Source organism: Tenrec ecaudatus, chromosome 13 (assembly GCF_050624435.1).
Source record: "Tenrec ecaudatus isolate mTenEca1 chromosome 13, mTenEca1.hap1, whole genome shotgun sequence".
Taxonomy (NCBI): Eukaryota; Metazoa; Chordata; class Mammalia; order Afrosoricida; family Tenrecidae; genus Tenrec; species Tenrec ecaudatus.
In genome coordinates, this window is record NC_134542.1 from 38,793,122 (window position 1) to 38,813,883 (window position 20,762).

Genomic DNA, 20,762 nt, shown 5'->3' on the forward strand with positions numbered 1-20,762 from the left:
TCCTCAAAATTCATAGCAACCCTATAGGACAGGGTAGTTCTGCCCCCTGTGAGTTTCTGAGATGGTAACTCTACAGGAATAGAAAGCCTGTCTTCTTCCTGAGGAGTGGCTGGTGGCTGTGAACTGTTGACCTTGTGGTTCCTGGCAGAGTTCAAATGGGAGCAGGTGGACTGGGATGCTGGGGAGGGATTTCTCCGTGTGATGGAATGCTACATGAATGACTCTCTGGAAGATACGCCCAGCACCTTTATTTAAGCAGCACTACCTTATTAAATGAGAAATAACTACGTATTTAAATGAACCCAGAAGAGGCCGGAAGGTGAGATTCTACAAAAGTTTGGAAAATATAAATTAATGCTGCCATGGAAACCTTGGTTGATGCATCCAGCTGCAACAGTAGCTGCTCTGGGCCTTCCCGAACAACAAGGGAGTTGATGTGCTCAGTGCTGTAAATCACGGGCAAAGAGCCCTTTAAAATGCCGTCCTTGTTCATTCGGAGTTAGAAAGGTGACCTTTTAGCCTTAACAGGGTCACAATATCAGTATGACACGTGACTTTGGCTACCGTATTGCCAAGAACTGCCCAAGAGATCCAAGAGCCAAGGAAGTCCCCGGGAGCCCAGGGGATGTACTGTGTCCAGCCCACCATTCAGACTTCTCAGGGGGTCAGAAATGAGCAAGGACAAAGACCTCTGAGATCAAGTCGTTAGCCAAGTCACAGTAGCTCGCCTAACCTCTTCTACTTGCCCCTTTGAAATGTGCACAACAGTCCAAGAAACACCTGCCCATCAAAAGGGGCACTGTCGCATCAGGTGAACTCACTGCTGTCCATGCCGCTTCACTGCATGGGCCTTCTTGCTTACATATCAGCAATCACTGCAGTATGGGAAAGTCGGCCCACGCTGAGAGCGATGTTGCCTCTCCATTCAAAAGCACTCTTTCCTTAGTACATAAAGCTTCTTCCCTTCTTGCAAGCAACAAAGGCTACAACAAAGGAACTTCCTGAACACCCACGGCTCAGGAGAGAATGGCTCCCACCACATACACTGAAGCCTGTCCCCAGTATCTAATTGGTATGTGAACCTTCCCTTTCGGGGTATTTTAGTGGCTTTGTTTATTTGCCCTGTCTCAGCAAAGAATAGAAATAAAAGTTTATTTTGATGGCAGTGTACCTGACTATTCAAAGACCTGCTTTGTTTATTCTTAAATTATCCTGGCAGAGGATGCAAACCTGCCTTTGTTCAGGCTTCAAGCTGTACCCATAATCCCAGATGTAGATTTTCACAAATGCAAACCATTCGGCAGGACTAGACACAGGCAAAATGTGAAGGTGAGTACCTCGTTTCCACTCCCTTTTCACCCGGTGTGGACGCCCTTGGCCCAGATATCTTATCCTATTCATTATCAGCCTGGGAGCCGAAGTTTCATCCTGAGGATCCCTAGTGGTGTGGGGGTTACGCACTGGGTTGCAATCTTCCTGGTAGGCAGTTCAAATCCACCAGCAGCACTGAGGGAGAAAGATGGGGTTTTCTACTCCTGTCAACAGTTCCATTCTTAGAAACCCACAGGGGTCCAGAGGAGACAGCACTGACTTCAGGGTATTGAGAAGGAGCCCAGGCCTAATAAGTGCTAAACTGTCAACAACCGTGGAACACTGGTATCTGAGGTCTTGCTGGACAATTGACAAGAGTCCTGGTAGTTCAATGGATTCAGCGTTGACTGCTAACTGAAAGGTCAGTTTGAATCCACCAGCCACTACACAGGAGAAAGCTGTGGCAGTCTGCTTCCATGATGATTTATAGCCTTGGAAACCCTGAGGGGAAAGTCTACTTTATCCTGCAGGGGGGATCTGATTTGGGATGGGCTCAGTGGCAGTGGGCCACTTTCTGGTTCCTCTAATGTACTACTAATAAAATCAGCACAGGCGCTATCGCTTCACAGTGAGAAACTAAGGTTCAGGAAGCCACAATCACTTGCTCAAGTTCATCTAGTGAGTCATTCGATGAGTCAAAACTGATCTTTCCAACTTCAAAGATTGACCTCTTTTTCTTCCAAGTCCTATTGGTCTTCGAGAAAGGGAATCGAATTTGTACAACTTACATATTAGAGATGAAGGGCGGGAGGAGCTACTGGTACTTGAATTGCCTTTCTGAGTAGCGCGGATCCTGAAATCCCGCAGTAAAGGCCGTCTTGTAGGGAGCTAAGTCCAGTCTTCCCATAGAAGACAAGGAAACTGGTGTTTCACAATATAGGAAAGCCAACTACACTTGCCTTCCCTGACTAACCAAAGGCATTTACTGTGGATCATAGCATATTATGGATCAATATCCCAAAGAGTGGGAATTTCAGAACACTAAATTGGGTTCCTGTGGAACCTGTACAAAAGCCAAGAGGCAGTCACTCGCACAGAACAAGGGGCTGCTGTGTGGCTCAGGAAGTGCATCTCGGGGCTGTCCTTTCCCCACACATATTCAATCTACATGCTGGACAAACAGCCCACGATGTCAGACTGGATACAGAAGACAACGTCCGCACTGGAGAAAGATTCTGGAACAACTGGCAATAGGTCGATGACCATTGTGCCTGCTGAAAGCATGGAGCAGCTGAAGCACTTCCTGATAAGCATGAAAGACGGCACCTTCCATCTGTGCTGCGTCTCCACGTAAAGGCAACAAAAGCCCTCCTAACGGGACCGAGAGGACCTCCGATGGAGCAAGGGCTGAAGCTGTAGGTTTCGTTTTACTTGGATCCATAATCAATGCCCATGGAAGGCTTGGTCAAGAGATCCAGCAACACATACTGAATTAGGGGAATCTGTGCCCAGAGTGTCATGAAAGCAGTGATGAGGATGGAAGCCGCTTTGAGGACAAAGGATCCTCACTGCAGTGACAGCTGGGCCTTAAGTGAGGACGACTGGGGAAGAGCTGAGGCCTGGAGACTGTGGTGACGGCACACAGCACTGGCTGCCAGGAGAACCCGCAAATCTGTCTTGGAGGACGGACAGCCAGAGTGCTGGCTAGAGCTGAGGATGGTGACACTTTGTCTCGCGTATGTTGGCCAGGTCGTCAAAAGGCACCAGTTCCTGGAGAAGGATGTCATGCTTGGTAAAGTCGCGGATCTGTGGCAAAGAGGAGGGAGGGCCCACGACAAGACTGGCGGTGGCTCCAACAATGGACTCCAACAGAGTATCGATTGGGAGGGTGGCGTAGAACGGGGCAATGTTTTGTGCCGTGATACCTAGAGGGCAGGAAGCCCGGCTACTCATCAGCACCTGGCACCAGCAACACACACTTGCTTTCTCTTCCCTTGCCCTGTTGTACACTTGGTATCCACGGGACTTAGATACCAGTAGGCAGCCAATTAACAAGCACCCCTGGTGGCAATGCGGGTAAGGTGTTTGGTTGCTAACCTTACAAGGTCTATGGTTCAAACCCATCAGCCACTCTGTGGGAGAAAGCCTCAGAAAGTCTCAGCTAGGGATCCTGTAAGTCAGAACTGACTCGATGGCAGTAGGTTGTGTTTTGATTTGCTATGGTATCAAGAGGTATGGAATCAGGGAATGGCCAGTATCCAGGTAAGCTAGTCAATTCCACACTTATCTATCACCCAAACTCACTGGATTCCCCGCCCACTGCTGGAAGGTGTTGGATTCAACAGAGTTGGATGGAAGAAGCAAGGGCTGATCTGCTAGGACCTACAGTTCATGGGCAAGACTGTTGTCCCAGGAATGGCTGGAAAGAGACGATGGAGCCAATCCCCAAGAGGATTTAGGAGTCCAACACAAGAATTCCAAGCGGGAACTCTGGAATGTGGGCCACAAGGTAGAAAGCCTGGATCCTAAGAAAATGGTATGTAGAGTGACTAAACAGCACTGCTCCTCCTGAGCCAGGAGGGGGCTTCTTTCAGAACCGAGGGGTTGACAGGATGGACCGTGCACATGGAAGACACGGAGGCACACTGCCTATTGGTCTTCGCTGGAACCTAATCCAGCTCAACTTCACCTCTAAGTTCCTCCCTCCTGTTCCCACCCAATAGGTTCTAATTTCCTATCATCAGTTGGCCTCGCCCAGTGTGAAAACACAAAGCACTACTACTATCTTCGGGGTCTTTCCACTAGCCTACAAACCTTTCCCTGAAAGCCTTTCCGGCCTATTGATCCACAGACTGCTGCCTTTGGCGTCTTGGGCAGAACTATCTCTACAGAGCACTTACCCATTTTTTGACACATGATGCACAATGAAGGACACATACTGACATTCATCGATTCCTTAAACTGCAGAGGGCCCTAGAGCTAGCTTGGTGGGTGAGTCACCTTAGTCCCCTGGGAAGCAGGGGGTTTCAGAACCTCGGCATGGCTCCCAGTGTTTTTCTACTCAATGCCTAAGGAGTAGAGGCTTCCAGGAAATGTGAGCCTCCCCTGCCTCCCATGATCCTCTTGTCAATCTCGGACTCCTTCCTCTTCCAAACCACAAGTATTTGGAGATCAATGCCACACAGGTGGTTACTGACAAGGTGAGAAGAGATTGGCGGGGGGAATGGGGAGTGAGCGAGCAGAGGACCAAAGCCTGAAGCCACGGAGGGTGCTGCGTCTTCAAAGGGGGAGTGAAGCCCACAGAGAAGGCTAATACAGGGCGGCTGGGCCCATGGCAAGTGTCAGGCCTGAAGGGGGCCAGAAGAAGCCCCTGGAAACAGCCTGAGAAACAGCCCAAGCACACGGAGAGGAAAGCTAAAGCTCTCAAGTAGCAACAAAAGCAGAAGACACTCAGTGAGCTTACAGAGAAGGCTGCAGGGCAGGGGGCCCTGTCACACAGGTTGGTGGTTTTAAGGAATCTGGCACAAAACGCATGCACGTGCCCATGAGAAAGCACTGCTGTCTGTGACTGAGGCAATGGCGATCTTTGGTTCCGTTCCGATCGCGAGACCTGGATCCCCTGTGATTACAACGGTGGGCGCCTGTATGGAGTCTGTTGCACATTTAAGAATCAACTTTTGCAACAAGAGAAAAATCACAGACAGCACAGCCAGGTGTCTTCCCTTCTTCTTACGCAGCCAGTCAGAGTAGACCCAGCCCAGGATCCTGCCAGAGCCTGAGATTCTGTCTTTGTTATGCCCTGAATTCGGCCCCATTGCAACTAACCCAAGTTCTTTGAAAAGAAAAGAAAAGCAGGCTGGCAAGTTCTAAGGAGCAGAGAGTGCTCACCACCAGCAGCTGCCAAAAAAAAGGCCAGGAAACAGAGGAGACGCTGGACAGTGGGACTGGCCATCTGAAGTGCAGAACTGGCCAGTCTAGGAGGGTTGGAGTAGGGTGGGCACGGGGTGGGATGAAGGCAGGTGGGGAAACAGGGAATGGGTGCAGGGAATGAGCTGGAGTAGACATTGCCAGAGGGAAGGGGGCTCCAGGCTTCTGTGGGTCTTGGTTCTGTTTTGATCAATGATGGGAAAGATCTACAAGTCTATGTTGAGAGTCAAGGCCCGGTTAGGGTCAAGGTCACAGAGGCAGCAAAAGGAAAGGCTTCAAGAAAGATGAGCCTTGGGAGGGAAAGCATAAGCGGAACCATTTTAAAGAAGAAAATCCCACTGTTTATAAGAAAAAAATACCATTGTAACATTAGCTTTCTAGAAATAGAAACGAAGTTTCTTTCTTTTTTTTTTTTTCCCAATAGTAGATACCTAGTTGTCTTGAATTTTGCTCAACTTCAGAGCTGTGGTCTCGGTAGCTCACGACTTTCACACACACACATTTGCACTTCCCTAAACATCACCCCAGGCTGCTACTCATCACAGTTGTATACAGTGAATGGTCTTTGATGGTCCCGTCTGTGTGAACAGATAGTAAATATTTTTAATTGTACTGAGCATTACCTCACAAGAAGGAAAAAAACGTCTAGGCTTGGAAGTCACACCTGACTGATCTACCACTGATCAACTCTGGATGTGACTCAGTCACGTAATGTGCCCATCCTTCCACACCCCCTTCGGAAAAGGGCACATCATCCTGCACTGCAGGGTCACTGTCTGCTTTAAAGGAGATGGTTGCAAAGTGGGAAGTACCACGAGGGAGACAACTGCCTTCACGAGGTTCTGCTTCTCTAGAAACTGGGTGCTACTGTCACTAAAGGAAGGGACCCTGGTGGCAGTGTGGGCTACACTGGGGCAGCCAATTTCAAAGTCACCAGTTTAACCTACCAGCTGCTCCAAGGAAGAAAGATGAGGCTTTCTGCTCTCATACAGATTTGCAGCCCTGGAAACACAGAGGGGGCAGTTCTACACCGACCTCCAAAGTTGCTGTGAGTCAGTAGCGACCCAGTGCTGGTGAGTTTGAGTTAATGAACTGGAGGCTAATGGTTGCCCATGGTGAAGCACCCCACTGCGTATCAAAAGGTAGGCACTTGGAACTCAGCAGCTGCTCCTTCAAAGAAAGATGTGGTCCCATGTCTGCTACTGTAGATTTACAGCCTGGGTGGCAATAAACTTGATTTGCCTTTTTCTGTTTTTTTCTTTTCCCCCCTTCGGTCAATGAATTAGCACTTGACCACAAATACCATCATGATTCCTAGGGCGAATGAAAGAATCTGTTTACGTGAAGAAGGGATCTAGAAAAATCCAGATGGCTGTCTCCTCTTTCTATTCTTTCATCATCCTGCTATAGGCCAGCATTGAAATCTCTGCCTGGGTTTGACTCCCACCTGGTTGTGCAATGGTCAGACACTCAGCTACCCGCCACATACAGCAGGAGGCCCGGCAGCCTCTCAGTGGGAGAACAACAGGACAGTCTGCTGGTAAAGATTTTAAGCAAAACAAAACAACAGCAAAAAACACCACTGAAGTCATCTCTATTCTAAAATCATAGCAACCCTGCTGGTCTAAGAACTGCCCACCAGGTTCTGAGACCGTCAGTCTCTAAGGCAGCGACTCGGCCTTCTGAGGCCCCAGTTCTATTCCCGTCGACCAGGAGAATAAGGATGTGTACCTCAGAGCACTCATTGAGGATGAAAAGAGGTCATGTCCTTATGATAAAATCTCTGCTTGAACAGTTGTGGCCCTGGGGGTACTTCCTAAATCTGAAATCGGGCAGGTTCCCTTCTGCTGACCCCCAAATATGCCTCCCTAAAGCTTATGTCCATTGGTTCTGGTTCTATGGTCCAAGGAACTGGCTCTTCAGGAGTGGGACCAGGGTTATTCCCAGCAGATTTGCTCAATTACGGGGCTGTGCTTCTCCGATGGCTGCCTGCTTGGGACATGCCTGGGGCAGACCTCTCCCTATTCACGCCACTGTGGGCCCTGCCCCTGGCAGTGGCCATGCCACCACACAGGAGGCCTTCATGAGTATTCCCAGCAAACTGGATGCGACCCAAGAACGCACTGGCTACGCTGCTCACAAGATTTATATGGCACTTTCGTGTCATGGTCAGTTCAGCGCTCAGCACCATGCGTGATCACTGCAGGGGCCTGGGTCTCCTTTCGGTTCTAGCAGTACAGATCACTGCTGCCCAGGATGGACAGGGCTGGCAGGGCTTCCACGTAGAAGCAGCTGGAGTGTGAGTACTGATCTGAAACCAATCCCTGGAAGGAGGCTCCTTGGGCACCTCCCACACTCCTAAGCCCCAAGGATAACTCCAAGTCTCTCCCAGGTGCGGCTCAAATCACTCACTTCCTGAAGGGTTCCCCAATCCCTAGCAGAAGGAAATTTTCTCTTCCAAACACTCTTAAACCTTTGTTTCTGGGACACATGTTATTTCTCCTGCTAGACTTTATAAGCTCTTTCCCAGCACAAACAGTGCCTTGTATAAATCAGTCTTTATTAAGTTTAGCAAATTGAATTTTATCCCGAATACAACTAACTGGATGGGTGTGGCCACAGCTTCCCCCATCCATCTTTTAACGCCAGATGTACCCTCCTTGACCCTCCCCCCATAAATTCTGGCAAGGTTATTATTTTTTATTTACAAGGATGCTTTTAAATAAAAGAGTTGGGCAGCTCTGTTACAGGTTGGACATTAAAGGCTACTCAGCTGAACTTCTACGTAACTCATAGCTCCAGCGTACTTGCTTTACTTTTAAAATACGGGCATCAAGACTGAATGCTTTTATGTTTCCTTCTACTGGTGCTCATCACTTCACCTTAAAATAACTCCAGCCTCCTTCCTTCCAACTCTCAACTTCATCATCATCTCCAAGTCTAGGAACGGCCAAGGACTCAGAATCCTTCCAGCTGATGAATGGAGGCTGCTTAGAATCACTGACGAGAAATGGGGGAAACTCCATAACAGAGGGCCCCTTCAAGTGCCTGTCCCTTTGGATCCAATGTCAACATTCATTACCATGTTAACAAATATTTATTGAGCACTGACTAGGTGTCGGGCAGTGAGCAGGGCTCTGGGGACATACTGATGAGCAGAACACAGGTAACATCAAAGCCCATCATTTAAAATCAAAATCCACCCAAGTTCAATCTATTTACTCTTGATAAGAGGTTGCTGAGTCTAGGACATTGGCTCTCTATGCAAGTCTTCCCTCAATGCAAGAACACTTTGTACTAATAACCTGGCATTCTGTGATGCTCACCTTCCAGACATGATGGCTTAAGTCAAAGTGGGTGCAAAAGCAAATGTGGTGAAGAAAGTAGATGGTGCCCGGCTATCAAAAGATATAGTGTCTGGGGTCTTAAAGGCTTGAAGGTAAGTAAGCGGCCCTCTAGCAGGGAGGCAATAAAGCCCACATGGAAGAATCACACCAGTCCATGTGATCACGAGGTACAGATAGGATCAGGTATCAGAAGGCCCAAAACAACCAATCACATAGATGCAAACAAGGTGGGTTGGAGTGGAGACCCAAAGCCCATCTGTAGACATATGGACATCCCTCACAGAAGTGTCACAAGGAAGGGATGAATCAACCAGGGTGCAATATAGCACTGTTGTGATTACATAATCTATTGTCAGTTTGTGGCTTAAGAGTGAAAGGATGGAGGTTAGCCTATCAATCTAACCTCAGCTTGATGACCTCATTTGGAGTCGCTACAGGCATAAATAGCTCATGGGAGGCGGGACACAGGGTCACATCCTGTGAGACATTACCAACGAAGAGCCTGATGGAACTCCACGGATGCAGCCAGAACTCTAGAGCTGAAGAGCCACATGGAGACCCCTGCCAACTCTGAGAGGATTACACCGCCACCGGATCCACAAGATCTTCCACTCATTGGTCTGTGATCTTCCTGCATTCGCCTTAATTGCATGTGTTTCATGAGTCTGAAGAGGACTTTATGGATTGGTATCATACTATAAGCTAATAACGGATTTAAAAACTTGATCTGGACTGGACTGGGATGTTTTCTCAATATTCAACTGCTCTTGTATATAAAGCTCTTTCTTATACACGAGTGTATGAATTTGTTTCTCTAGTTAACCCAGATTAACACAAGCGCTGATGAATGACACTTTCCTCTAGTTCTTTAATGCTTCCTCCCCACTCCCACCCCCAGTTTTACCTTACAAATCCAGCTGAACTGGAGATTGTACATTGGTGCAGGTAAGAGCTCTGGACACACAGAATCCAGGACAGATAAACTCCTCAGTAATGCAATTGCAATGATCAACATATTACCCCTAAGGGGGACGAACAATAGAAACGTGGATGAAAGGAGACAGTGGACAGTGTAAGACAAGGTATGAAAAGGATAATAATTTATAATTTCCAAGGGTTCACAAGGGTGGGAGGGTAGTGGAGGGTAGGAAAAAGAGGAGCTGATACAAGGGCTCATGTAGATGAAAGTGTTTTAAAAATGATGGCGACATATGTACAAATGTGCTTGATACAATTGATGCATGCATTGTTGTTATAAGAACGGTAAGAGCCCGAATAAAAGGATTTATTAAAAAAGATTGCTGGGTCGGCCCGAAAAAAGAAAAAAAAAGATTGCTGGGTCTATAGGCTCAGAGTCAGACTGAAAAGCGCAGTGCCCTCAAGGAACTTGCCATCTAGTTGTCAAAGCAGGGTTATGCAGCAGTGTCTGTCTATGCAGTGTCCATGCAGTGTCTATGCAGGCAGCAGTGTCTGTCTATGCAGTGTCTATGCAGGCAGCAGTGTCTATCTATATAGTGTCTATGCAGTGTCTATGCAGGCAGCAGTGTCTGTCTATGCAGTGTCTATGCAGTGTCTATGCAGGCAGCAGTATCTGTCTATACAGTGTCTATACAGTGTCTATGCAAGCAGCAGCGTCTGTCTATATAGTGTCTATGCAGTGTCTATGCAGGCAGCAGTGCCTGTCTATACAGTGTCTATGCAAGCAGCAGTGTCTGTCTATGCAGTGTCTATGCAGTGTCTATGCAGGCAACAGTGTCTGTCTATATAGTGTCTATGCAGGCAGCAGTATCTGTCTATACAGTGTCTATGCAGTATCTATGCAAGCAGCAGTGTCTGTCTATGCAGTATCTATGCAGTGTCTATGCAAGCAGCAGTGTCTGTCTATGCAGGCAGCAGTGTCTATGCAGTGTCTACGCAGGCAGCAGTGTCTGTCTATATAGTGTCTATGCAGTGTCTATGCAAGCAGCAGTGTCTGTCTATGCAGTGTCTATACAGTGTCTATGCAAGCAGCAGCGTCTGTCTATATAGTGTCTATGCAGTGTCTATGCAGGCAGCAGTGTCTGTCTATACAGTGTCTATGCAAGCAGCAGCGTCTGTCTATATAGTGTCTATGCAGTGTCTATGCAGGCAGCAGTGTCTGTCTATATAGTGTCTATGCAGGCAGCAGTATCTGTCTATACAGTGTCTATGCAGTGTCTATGCAGTGTCTATGCAAGCAGCAGTGTCTGTCTATGCAGGCAGCAGTGTCTATGCAGTGTCTACGCAGGCAGCAGTGTCTGTCTATGCAGTGTCTATGCAAGCAGCAGTGTCTGTCTATGCAGTGTCTATGCAGTGTCTATGCAAGCAGCAGTGTCTGTCTATGCAGGCAGCAGTGTCTATGCAGTGTCTATGCAGGCAGCAGTATCTGTCTATGCAGTGTCTATGCAGGCAGCAGTGTCTGTGCATGCAACAGCAGCTATGTAGACAACTGTATTGGGGGGGTGTCATGTAGACAAAAGGGAGGAGGAAATAAACAAAGGTAGGCAGATGTGAACTTAAATGTCTGGGAAAACAGAAAATGCAGTCTAAAGGGCACACCCCGAGCCAAAGGGCGCACCTGTACATGAGCATGTTGCCTCTGTAGGGTGAGAGAAAACATGTAGAAATGCGATGTTCAGATGAGAAACATGAAGAAAATAAAGTTACAAAGTTAAATCGGACTGAGGAATGTAGAAACCAGGATAAGAGGTTAGACTTTCTACCAAAGGCAACGGGGAGCCATGAGGAGTGGTTGAACCACTGGAAAAGAGCATTCACTTTAGAGTCAGTCCACTTTTGAGTTGGTCACAGCTCCAAGTAAGTACTGGAGAAGAGTTCTCACAGAAGGGAATGTACAAAAGGCTGACGTGGTTAAAGATGTGCAGAATGGGAAGCCTCAATTACAGAGAGGCCATGGTGTCACTGACTACACAATCACCCCAGAACACAGGAGAGAACACGGGAAGTGACTTTCAGGGGCCGCTACAAAGGGAGAGTTAACAGTCTTTAGAGATGAGTCAGAGATGGTCCTTAAGCTTCAAGTGTGTGTGATGTGGAGAATGCTAAGAGCATCAAGGAGAGGAATCTTCTTATCATGCAAGGAATGGGTTTAGCAGAGGACTAAAAAGAAATGTTATCCGGCATGTAAGCCTTAGCCTGAGAATAAGGCATTCACACTGCAAAGTCTGTTGAGCAGCTGGGTAAATGGGGAGGGTCAGAACTGGCTTAGGTCAGACCTCAAGATCTGCATGGTGTGAGGAGAGGTAACGAGATCATTTAACACTTTATATGAGCGAATAAGAATATTAGCCAGCAAACAAAAATCATGGCGATGATACAAACAGGGGAGAGAACACACCACAGGCTCTTTTTCTTTGCTGGGGTGTTTCAGATCCGATCCATTGCCACGGTACTAAATGAATCCACTTTAGGAGAAATTCAACATATGGTCCATTTACATAACAGGCATCATAAGTCCAAGTCAAAATTAGCCATTTTGACGTGTCAAGGAAATAACACCTTCATAGCAAATGACTTCAAGAAAGGGAAGAGAAGAAAGGTTTTCTTTCTATTATTGTGGTTCCTGGATGAGCCCCCGTGGGAATCATGGAAATGGTATTTTCATTGTGTGGTTGCCTCCTAAGGTGGACCAGTGATGGGGTGAGCTGGCTGCTCGAACTACGGGCACAACCACAAGACGGCCCACGGCGTACATCTGCCGGCTCACATATCCACCTTCCTGCTCTGCATGTGCATCGTGCAATAATCACGGAGTCCGCTCTCCGTCAGCCACAGGAACCGGTCTTCCGAAACAGAGAAGAGACACGACGGCGCAGGGATGACGCAGCAGCTGTCTACAGGTAGCTCAGGACGCTCAGCTGCTGAGACAGGTGGCAGCAGCCTGTTGTTGTCAGGTGTGCTCAGGTCGTTTCTGGCTCAGAGTGACCTTCTAGTAACAGGAAGAACCACTGGCTGCCCCCCCCCCGCCCCCGCCTCTCTGCCACTGCTGTGCTCCAGCCCACTGCTGCAGCCACGGGTTCAGTCCATTTGTTGAGGGTGTTCTTCTTTCCCAAGCCGACGGCCTCTCCAGGGACTGGGCCCTCCTAAGAACATGGTCAACGTGAGGGAGGCCACGTCACACGACTGTCACTTTCGAACAGCAGCCTGTGCCCTAGTACAAAAATTCTTCAGAGTTCCTGACTCCCTTCATAGGATGCTGATCAAAACAACGTAGAGGCAGAGAAAAGACCACCGTCTATTTGCCTTCTGGACAGAAGCCCTCAAGGAATATCCATTGGGAAAGATTTTCTGGCCCCAGACTGAGAAAGTAAGAAAACAGGGACTCCCGAGGTGTCTGGGCGACTCCAGGGTGACGTGTCTAAAGCTTCGCCTCTGCTGGAAACTAGTTTCATTTACATGGCAAAGCTGCTCAGTGAGATGCTTCATTGATCGGCAGGGCTTCAGAGCCTAGGAAGACCAAGGCTGTCATATGCTGCAGCCTAAGTATTTCCTTTCCCTGGTCATCGACCACACAGGGAGGCGGTCCAGCAGCTTCACCAGCCCCCAGGCGCCCATCTTCAGATGCAGAATAGCCACTTCGAGGGTACAGAAACTGTCAACCAGACGGCTCCCAAAAAGCAAAATAAACACAAAAGGACCTTCCACCATTCTGCTTTGTCAAAATGAGTTCGCTGAACTCAGTTGATTCTTAAGAAATCATTTCATACTTTCAGAGGCAGGGATTAGAGAAAGAAAGAAAATTGCCAATTAATACACCATTTCCCGGGATGTGCCTTTTTTTCCTAACCCCTTAAATATTCCCTGCATTCAAGTGATTATATTTTTATGCAAATTACACTTTGGGATGATCATGGCTGGTGGGCTCTGGTGCGTGTATGCATACATGGTGTTTAAAGCCACACACAAACAGAATCTGATGTATTTCTTGTCTCTGCTCCACAGAATAGTTTAAATACAGCCCGGGTTTATTCTAAAACTCTCATTAGAGGCTGCAAGCTCCGCCTGCCTTGTCCATAAGGAAAAATTATTCCCAAAGTTGATTTATCCTCAGTTAGAGATCCAAGAGTCACTGCTATGCACAGATGTGTTTAACTGTAGCTCCGTGACAAAACTGCTCCGATTCACATAACCACCGCTTTCTGCTTAGGATACAATCTATACAGATCACAGCATGTTTGCCAGAAGGCAGCACTGTCTCTGACACTCCCCCCTGTGAAGGATTTCGGCCTCCCTGCCCCTTCTGTCCCCTGTCACACTGCACATCTGCTTTCTCTCTGGAAAACAAAACCGGAGTAGACCAAGGACACAGATGTCTCTCACATTCATAAACACGCCTCTGGCTCCGCAGAGCTTTTACAATGTCAGTGTTGCTTAGCGGGATTTTTTTCTTCTCTCCCCTAAAAGTCGGCGGAGGTTGGTGCGTTTCTCTCTCTTTTTTTTTTCCCCAAACACAATCTAAAAGGGAAAACATGACCCTACGGTCCTTGTAAAGAAAGAGGCTGTGTTTGAAGTTCAAGGGGTTGCTCTAGTTCTCACGCAACAGACCCTGGAATAGACTCCAAGGAAACCTCTGTACAGAAAGGCTCTTTAATGCAAGCGCCACCAGGTCTCCACACGTCACCCCAGGGCTCGGGAAGTTCGCAAACGCACCAGCACTGGCCGCGGGCCGGGCCGGCACTGGCGGGCGGGGGGCTCTCTGCGCACCGGCGTCCCGGGAAAGTCTCCGGGAGTCTCCCCGCGGGCTGCCGGCCAGCAAGCCCGGCCGCCGGCCCAAGACCCCGGGGCGCGCCCCCCACAACCCGCGGCCGCTCCCGCCGGGGCGCGCCCTCGCCCGCTCCGCCACCCGACTGCCGCGTCCCCGCGCGGCGCCCAGGGGCGCGGGCCCCGCACTCCCTGCCGCCGGGCCCGGAGGCCAGGGGGCGCGCTCGCGGGCGGCGGCGAGCGCGGGGCCGCGGGCAGGCGGGTCCACGTCGGAGCGCGGCGGCTCCACCCTCGCCCGCGCCGCGCCGGCCCGCGTCTCCTCCCGCCGCGCCGGGCGCCAAGGACAGACGGGTGGACGGACGGATCGGACAGCGAGCGCGGCCGCCGGGACCACACCCGCGCCCGGGAGCTGCGGAGCGCGCGCCGGGCTGAGCCTCCGTCCCGGCCGCGCAGGCCCCGCCGCGCCAGCGCCCCGGCCCGGGCGGAAGGGGACCGGCGGCGCGGAGGGGGGCGGCCGCGCGGCGCCTGGGCGGAGGGCGGGGGCGGGGGGGTCCGGGCCGGCTTACCTGGGCGCCGAGCCCCGGCCGCTCCGTGCCCGGCCGGGGGCGCGGGAGGTGGCGGCCCCTGCGGCGCGGAGGGCGGGCGGAGCCCAGGGAGCCGCCGCCTGGGCCGCGCGCCGTCCCCAGCCCAGCCCCCCAACGCCGGCTCTCGCGGCCCCGGGCGCAGCCAGCTGGGCCCCCGGCCTGGCTTCCTCCGCCGCCGCCGGGGGTGGGCCCGCTCGCTCCCCGCGGCGGCCGCTCCGGGCCGGCCCGCGCGCCCCCGTGTCACTCACCCCGGCCGGCGCCCCTGCTCCCGCTCGCACACACAGCGCCGCGCACGCCTCTCCCGGGTTTTGTGTCCGCTCACACGCACGCTGACACGGATCCCTTCGCTGCACCCGCCCGCCCCGCTCCCTTCCCACCCCACTTTCTAGAAGAATCCCGGGCAGCTTCCGCACTTTGCTCGCTTGCCCCGCGCCAGCCCCCCTCGCCCTGCCTTCTCCCAAACCCCACCGCGCTCACGCCGCCCCCGTGGGCGCCCAGCGGGGGCCACCCCACCCCGCCCCCCTGCACGTGGGGCCCGAGACCCGCCCTCCGCGGCCCGCGCCGAGGAACTCCGCCGCCTACCCGCCGCACCGGCCGCCGAAGCTGGGCTGCGCCTCCGCGAAGGCAGCGGTGCTGTCTGGCAACGAGCCCAGCTCAGACGTCCACCGCGCTCGCCGGCGGGCGCGGACAGGCCGCGGGAAACTCGGCCGAGGGGAAAGTCGCGGGCTGCAGCCAGCCCCCTGGGACCCGGCCTCCCAGCAGGGCCCGGCCCTCCCCTGGGCTGCCCGTGGGCCGCGCGGGGCTCTCGGAGGATCGGGAGGACGGGGCGACCGAGTTCCAAGTCCACCCGGCGGGCGGGCGGCGCAGGGCTTTGCCCGCGAGGAGCGTGTCCTGGGAGAGCGCGGGCAGTTTCTCAATCAGCGTGCATGATGGAAGCGCTGGGGAGAACACACCTCTGCCGGAGGCGGTCCAGTGAAAGGCAGGCAGCTGTCCAATGGAGTTTATTTTTTTTAAGGTGATTTCTTAGCCCTGTTTTTTTTTTTCTTTCCCTGCTCCTCAGCACCAATAACGGTTTCTCAGCGGCTCCCCGTGCCAGAGCCCCTTAGGAAAGATCACGGCACACCCTGCTGTGCTGCTTCCCTGCCAGGGTGTTCGGCAGAATCCAGTACAAGGCAAACTCGGGAGAACACCGAGGCGCAGGGATTCATCATTTGAAATAAAATACAAACACCTTTCTGCTAAAGTTCAAATTTGCTAACAGAATGTGCCCCCCCACCCCCCACGCCTCGGTTGACGAAGCCCAGCCGTCACCCAGGAGCTTAAACCCACGACGAAAGGAACTCCGCTCCCTACGTGGCTGGTGGTTTGGTCGTTTAACATCCCATTCGCACTGCACAGCCACACGGATCTTGTTCATTTCAGAAACGTTTGTGTTAACATTTGACCTCTCCGAGCGAGCAGTCCTTTCAAGTGGGTGTTGTGCTAGTCCTTTTTGAAGGATAAAGAAAATGGTGCCCAGAAAGGTCAATGAACTGATTTAAGGTAGTGGGTGTTGGGCTGCTAACCACAAGGTGGGCAGTTCAAAACCACCATCTAGAGATTTACAGCCTCAGTCTCCCTCTTCAAGTTCACTTGGAATCAGAATCAGCGTGGGATTCAGCTGCTTCGCACCGGTTTGGCATAACCCAAACCTCATTTTGTGTTGAGTTGGGGTGGGTGCAGGGACAGATGGTTAGATAGGGTGATAGGGGTTCTATCTAAGGGGTTCTATGAAACTGGTGATAGGGGTTCTTTCTAAGGGGCGCTGGGTAGCCTCCCAATGTGGAAATCACAAATTCATATCCCTTTCCCTTCTTTAAGGTTCACCTGCACAGCAGCGTATTTTAAATGCCAGTCGTCCAATGTTCTCTCAGCCCATAGGGATACAAAAGTAGATGGAAGTATGCGATGTTTTTTCAGTCACGCCATAGAACTCCCACTTTTGATGAAATAGTACATTTTCTTTCCCTTGCCTTTGTTCCTTCCATAAACAGACATAAAACGGAAAGAGGAAAAGTACCCAACAACCAGAAGGGTGCACTCAGTAATTCATTTCAGCTTCCTGTGAGGCCCCACATTCCCAGGAGATACTGTGCTACTATTATGCAATTCCTGAGAGTGTTCAAAGAGGTAAAAAATATTGTCAGAGCCCTTGCTGTAAGTTCAGCAGAAGCGGAAAGGGGTTTTGCGAAGATGAACATAATATATTCAGAGAGGAGAAGCCACCTGTTTCTAGAACATCGGAGAGAGTGACTCCTTGTCTGCCTGGCTTACCGCTACATGGAATGTGATGCTGTACCCTCGACAGTGCAAAGATGGTTAAAGGGAAATCACACAACCCACGCCAATAAGAAGCGAAGCGATGTGGAAATAAATAATGGTCTTATTGTTTGTGTCAGATACTATTTAATACTTTATTAATATTTTAAACCTATCATTTAATTTTGTGTATCATTTTTATTGGTCTTATGTAAGTATTAACTGCATGAAACAATAAGCTACCTTTTGTTTTATGGGGTGTTTTTTTTCATGCTTAAACAGTCATTAGGGCAGCAAACCAATCGTTAAATTACTTGAATCCTACCACTGGTCAAAATCGACCCAAGTGGGGTACTTCTTTAGCTAGTTAATGATGAGATGAGGGATTTGAATCTAGGTCAGTGGTTCTCAGCCTTCCTAATGCTGCGACCCTTTCATACAGTTCCTCATGTTGTGGTGACCCCCAGCCATAAAATTATTTGCATTGCTACTTCATAACTGTAATTGTGCTGTTGTTATGAGTCATAATGTAAATATCTGATAGGCAGGATGTGTTTTCATTGTTACAAATTGAACATAATTAAAGCATAGTGATTCATCACAAAAACAATATGTAATTATACATTGTGAAATGCTTATTTCTAGTTACAAATAAATGAAATTTTTTCTGGATGCGTGGTGTAGCATGGGTAACAAGTCTTCACATGAGGTACTCATATGTGGGTGTATCTGCAGGTGGGCAGACCCTCCTGGAAATATTTTCCAATGGTCTTAGGCGACCCCTGTGAAAGGGTCCTTTGACCCACAAAAGGGTCATGACCCACAGGTTGAGAACCACCACCCTAAATGGTTTCCTAGGAGCCCTGGTGGCAGAGTTGGCAGCTCATTGGGCTGTTAAATGCAAGGTTAGCAGTAGGAGCCCACCATGCTGTGGATGTGAATTAATTCAATGGGTTTGGTTTGAATATAGGGTCCCTACTAACCCGCCCCCGACATTGAGTTGATTCTTAGGCTCTAAATCAGCAGTCCTCAACCTGTGGGTTGCAACCTCTTTGTGGGTCGAAAGACCATTTCAAAGGGGTCGCCCGATTCATCACAGTAGCAAAATGACCATTATAAAGTAGCAATGAAAATAATGTTATGGTTGGCAGGGGGGGGGTCACCACAGCATGAGGAACTGTGTGAAAGTGTCGCAGCATTAGGAAGGTTGGGAACCGCTGCTCTAAATCTTTACAGGAACAGGTAGCCTCGTCTTTCTCCCGAGCATGATCGCAGCACCTGACCCACAGCCCCCCGGCTCCCTCGAGCAGCCTCGTACATGTGAGGAGAAACGATAACCATCATCTGATGGTTGATTACATTTGTAAACTTGTAACCATTTGACATGAAATTTGATATACTTTTTAGGTTCCCCTGAAAATTAAATTCCTGAATGCTTTGGGGGTTTTATCCTCTAGAGTTAGAATTCCAACGGGAGTGATGAGGAAGTTATTTGGAAATAACTTTGAACTTAATCTCAGCTCTTTCTTCTACTACTTCTTAATCTTTAGGACTTCAAATCTAACTTGCTGATGTTTTTTGATGTAACTTTCAAAAGCTGATGACGCCTGAGGGAGAGGAGGACAGCTTCAGAAGTCCACAGATGGCCTTATACTTCTGAGGTAATTTCCCAGTTAGTACGCTGCAGGCATAAGAATAACTGAGATGTGTATTTCGAGCAAAAACGTTACACGTTGAAATGATGGAAAATACTGAAGTGTAGGAGTGCAGGAGGAGCCACTGTACCACAAACCAGGTTGAGATGAATTCTCTACTAGGAATGGGGGCCTGACCCGCAAGAAGGCGATTAAAAAGTAATTCTGAAAAAAAACCAAAAACCTCACCCTCATGAAGAGATCACTAAAGATACAGGGACTATAACAAAGTGTGGTGAAGAAACCAGATGGGACCGAGCTAGAGAAGGGGACTTAAGGCTGTCTTAAAACAAGCATCCATCTAAGTGAAGCATCGGTTAAGTTCACATTGGAAGTTCACACCAGCCTGGGTGATCCAAGGATTGTAGATACTAAAAGCCAAATCTGGAAGGAGGGAATGGTTTCAGAACTATAACTGAACACCAGGTTTGAAGAAGGGTGTGAATGAAAGTGGAAACCCCAGTGCATTTTCAGGGTCCCTCCAGGGATCAAGCTAACAAAGCCCAGGGATGTGAACGACCTTGCTGGCAGACAGACAGCATTGTAAAGTGGATTGTTCAGGTGTGGTTAGGTTAAAATATGACACCTTCTCATCTGATCTCCCTTTGGACTCATTCAATAGTTTCAGTCTTTAATATTTTCTGTTTCTCTTTTGATTGTGGGTTTTCTATGCTTTATCTCATTACTGTTGTTTGTTTGCTTCATTTCTGTGCTTTGTGTGGTTTCCGAGATATGACATCTCTATAGAGATAGGAACTGGGTCGACACTTGCTTAGGGGCCGGGCAGGGGCGGATTGGGGAGAACGGGGAGGTAACAATGAGTGTGAGAAGGAAGTGTTCTGAAATTGTGGCAATGATTCCACAAATCTTAATATGATTGAACAATTAATCGTATGATATGTGAAGTATATAACGATGAGACAATTAAAAGTAGTTTCAGAATTATCTCTCAGAATTAACTAAAAGAGCTAGGAAAATAAATCAGATTTTAAAAAGCTGTGCATGCAGTACGTTTCGAATCAAACTTAAGTATTGCACTGTTTAAAGTAATTAACTCTGGACCAAAGGAAAACTGTTTCTGGGGGAAAGTATAAAGTGCTTACTGAAAAGTGTATAAAGGCTATTTCATATCAGAGATACCAACAAAGCACATTTTTGACAAGTTAAGCATAAGTTGTTTAAAAACATCTGAATTACATATCTGTAATCTTACATCACCACCCCTTGTCTGTTAGCTGCAGCGTGGCGGCTTACATGTTGCTGTGATGTTTGAAAACGTTGCTGAGCTTCCAGGTTCATTCAGACCCAGAAGGAGGGCCTGGAAATCTGCTTCTGATCAAACTGACCAGTGGAAATGTTATAAATAGCAGAGGAACGTTGTCTGATATCGTGCCAGGAGAGGAGCCCCCGGGTTGGGAGGCCCTCGGAACAAGACTGGGGAACAGTCATTTCATCATAGAGGAGTCTGCCTGACCGCCATGGGTAGAATAAGGCTTTTGTGACCTTCGTTTACTGATGTAGCATAACTCAAAATGGGGAAAAACCGCTGCAAATGTCCACTGATAATCAGAACATGGAACGTCTGAAGTAAAACTCTAGGAACATTGGAAGTTGTCTAAAATGAATCAGAACTCAAAACAAGCAACGTCAAATGCAAGAGTGGACGGAAACTGATGGATGCTGGCCATTTTGAATTGGACAAAAATCCCATAAGGTCTATGATGTGTGGAATAGCAAAACAATGACAGTTGTCATTGCATTCATCAACAACAAGAGCATTTCAAGTTCTATCCTGAACAACACAGGTAACTACGTACACGATCCCACAACAATGGAAATCACACAAATCTAAAAGCGATGCC

The 20,762-nt window shown here is 49.3% G+C and overlaps 1 protein-coding gene across 3 annotated transcripts in view; it reads right to left on the minus strand.

Annotated features, from left to right (window-relative positions):
- Positions 1–15,810, minus strand: part of SPATS2L (spermatogenesis associated serine rich 2 like) — a 184,033-nt gene extending 168,223 nt beyond the window's left edge. Inside the window, exon 1 of one of the 3 annotated variants that reach the window (XM_075529428.1) lies at positions 15,491–15,810. The gene's annotated coding sequence lies outside the window, so the exon portion shown is untranslated. Of the gene's footprint in view, positions 1–14,890; positions 15,043–15,156; positions 15,240–15,490 lie in introns of those variants that run through there. The other 2 variants (XM_075529427.1, XM_075529430.1) reach the window with 2 other exon arrangements.
- Between the last annotated feature and the right edge of the window lie 4,952 nt (positions 15,811–20,762).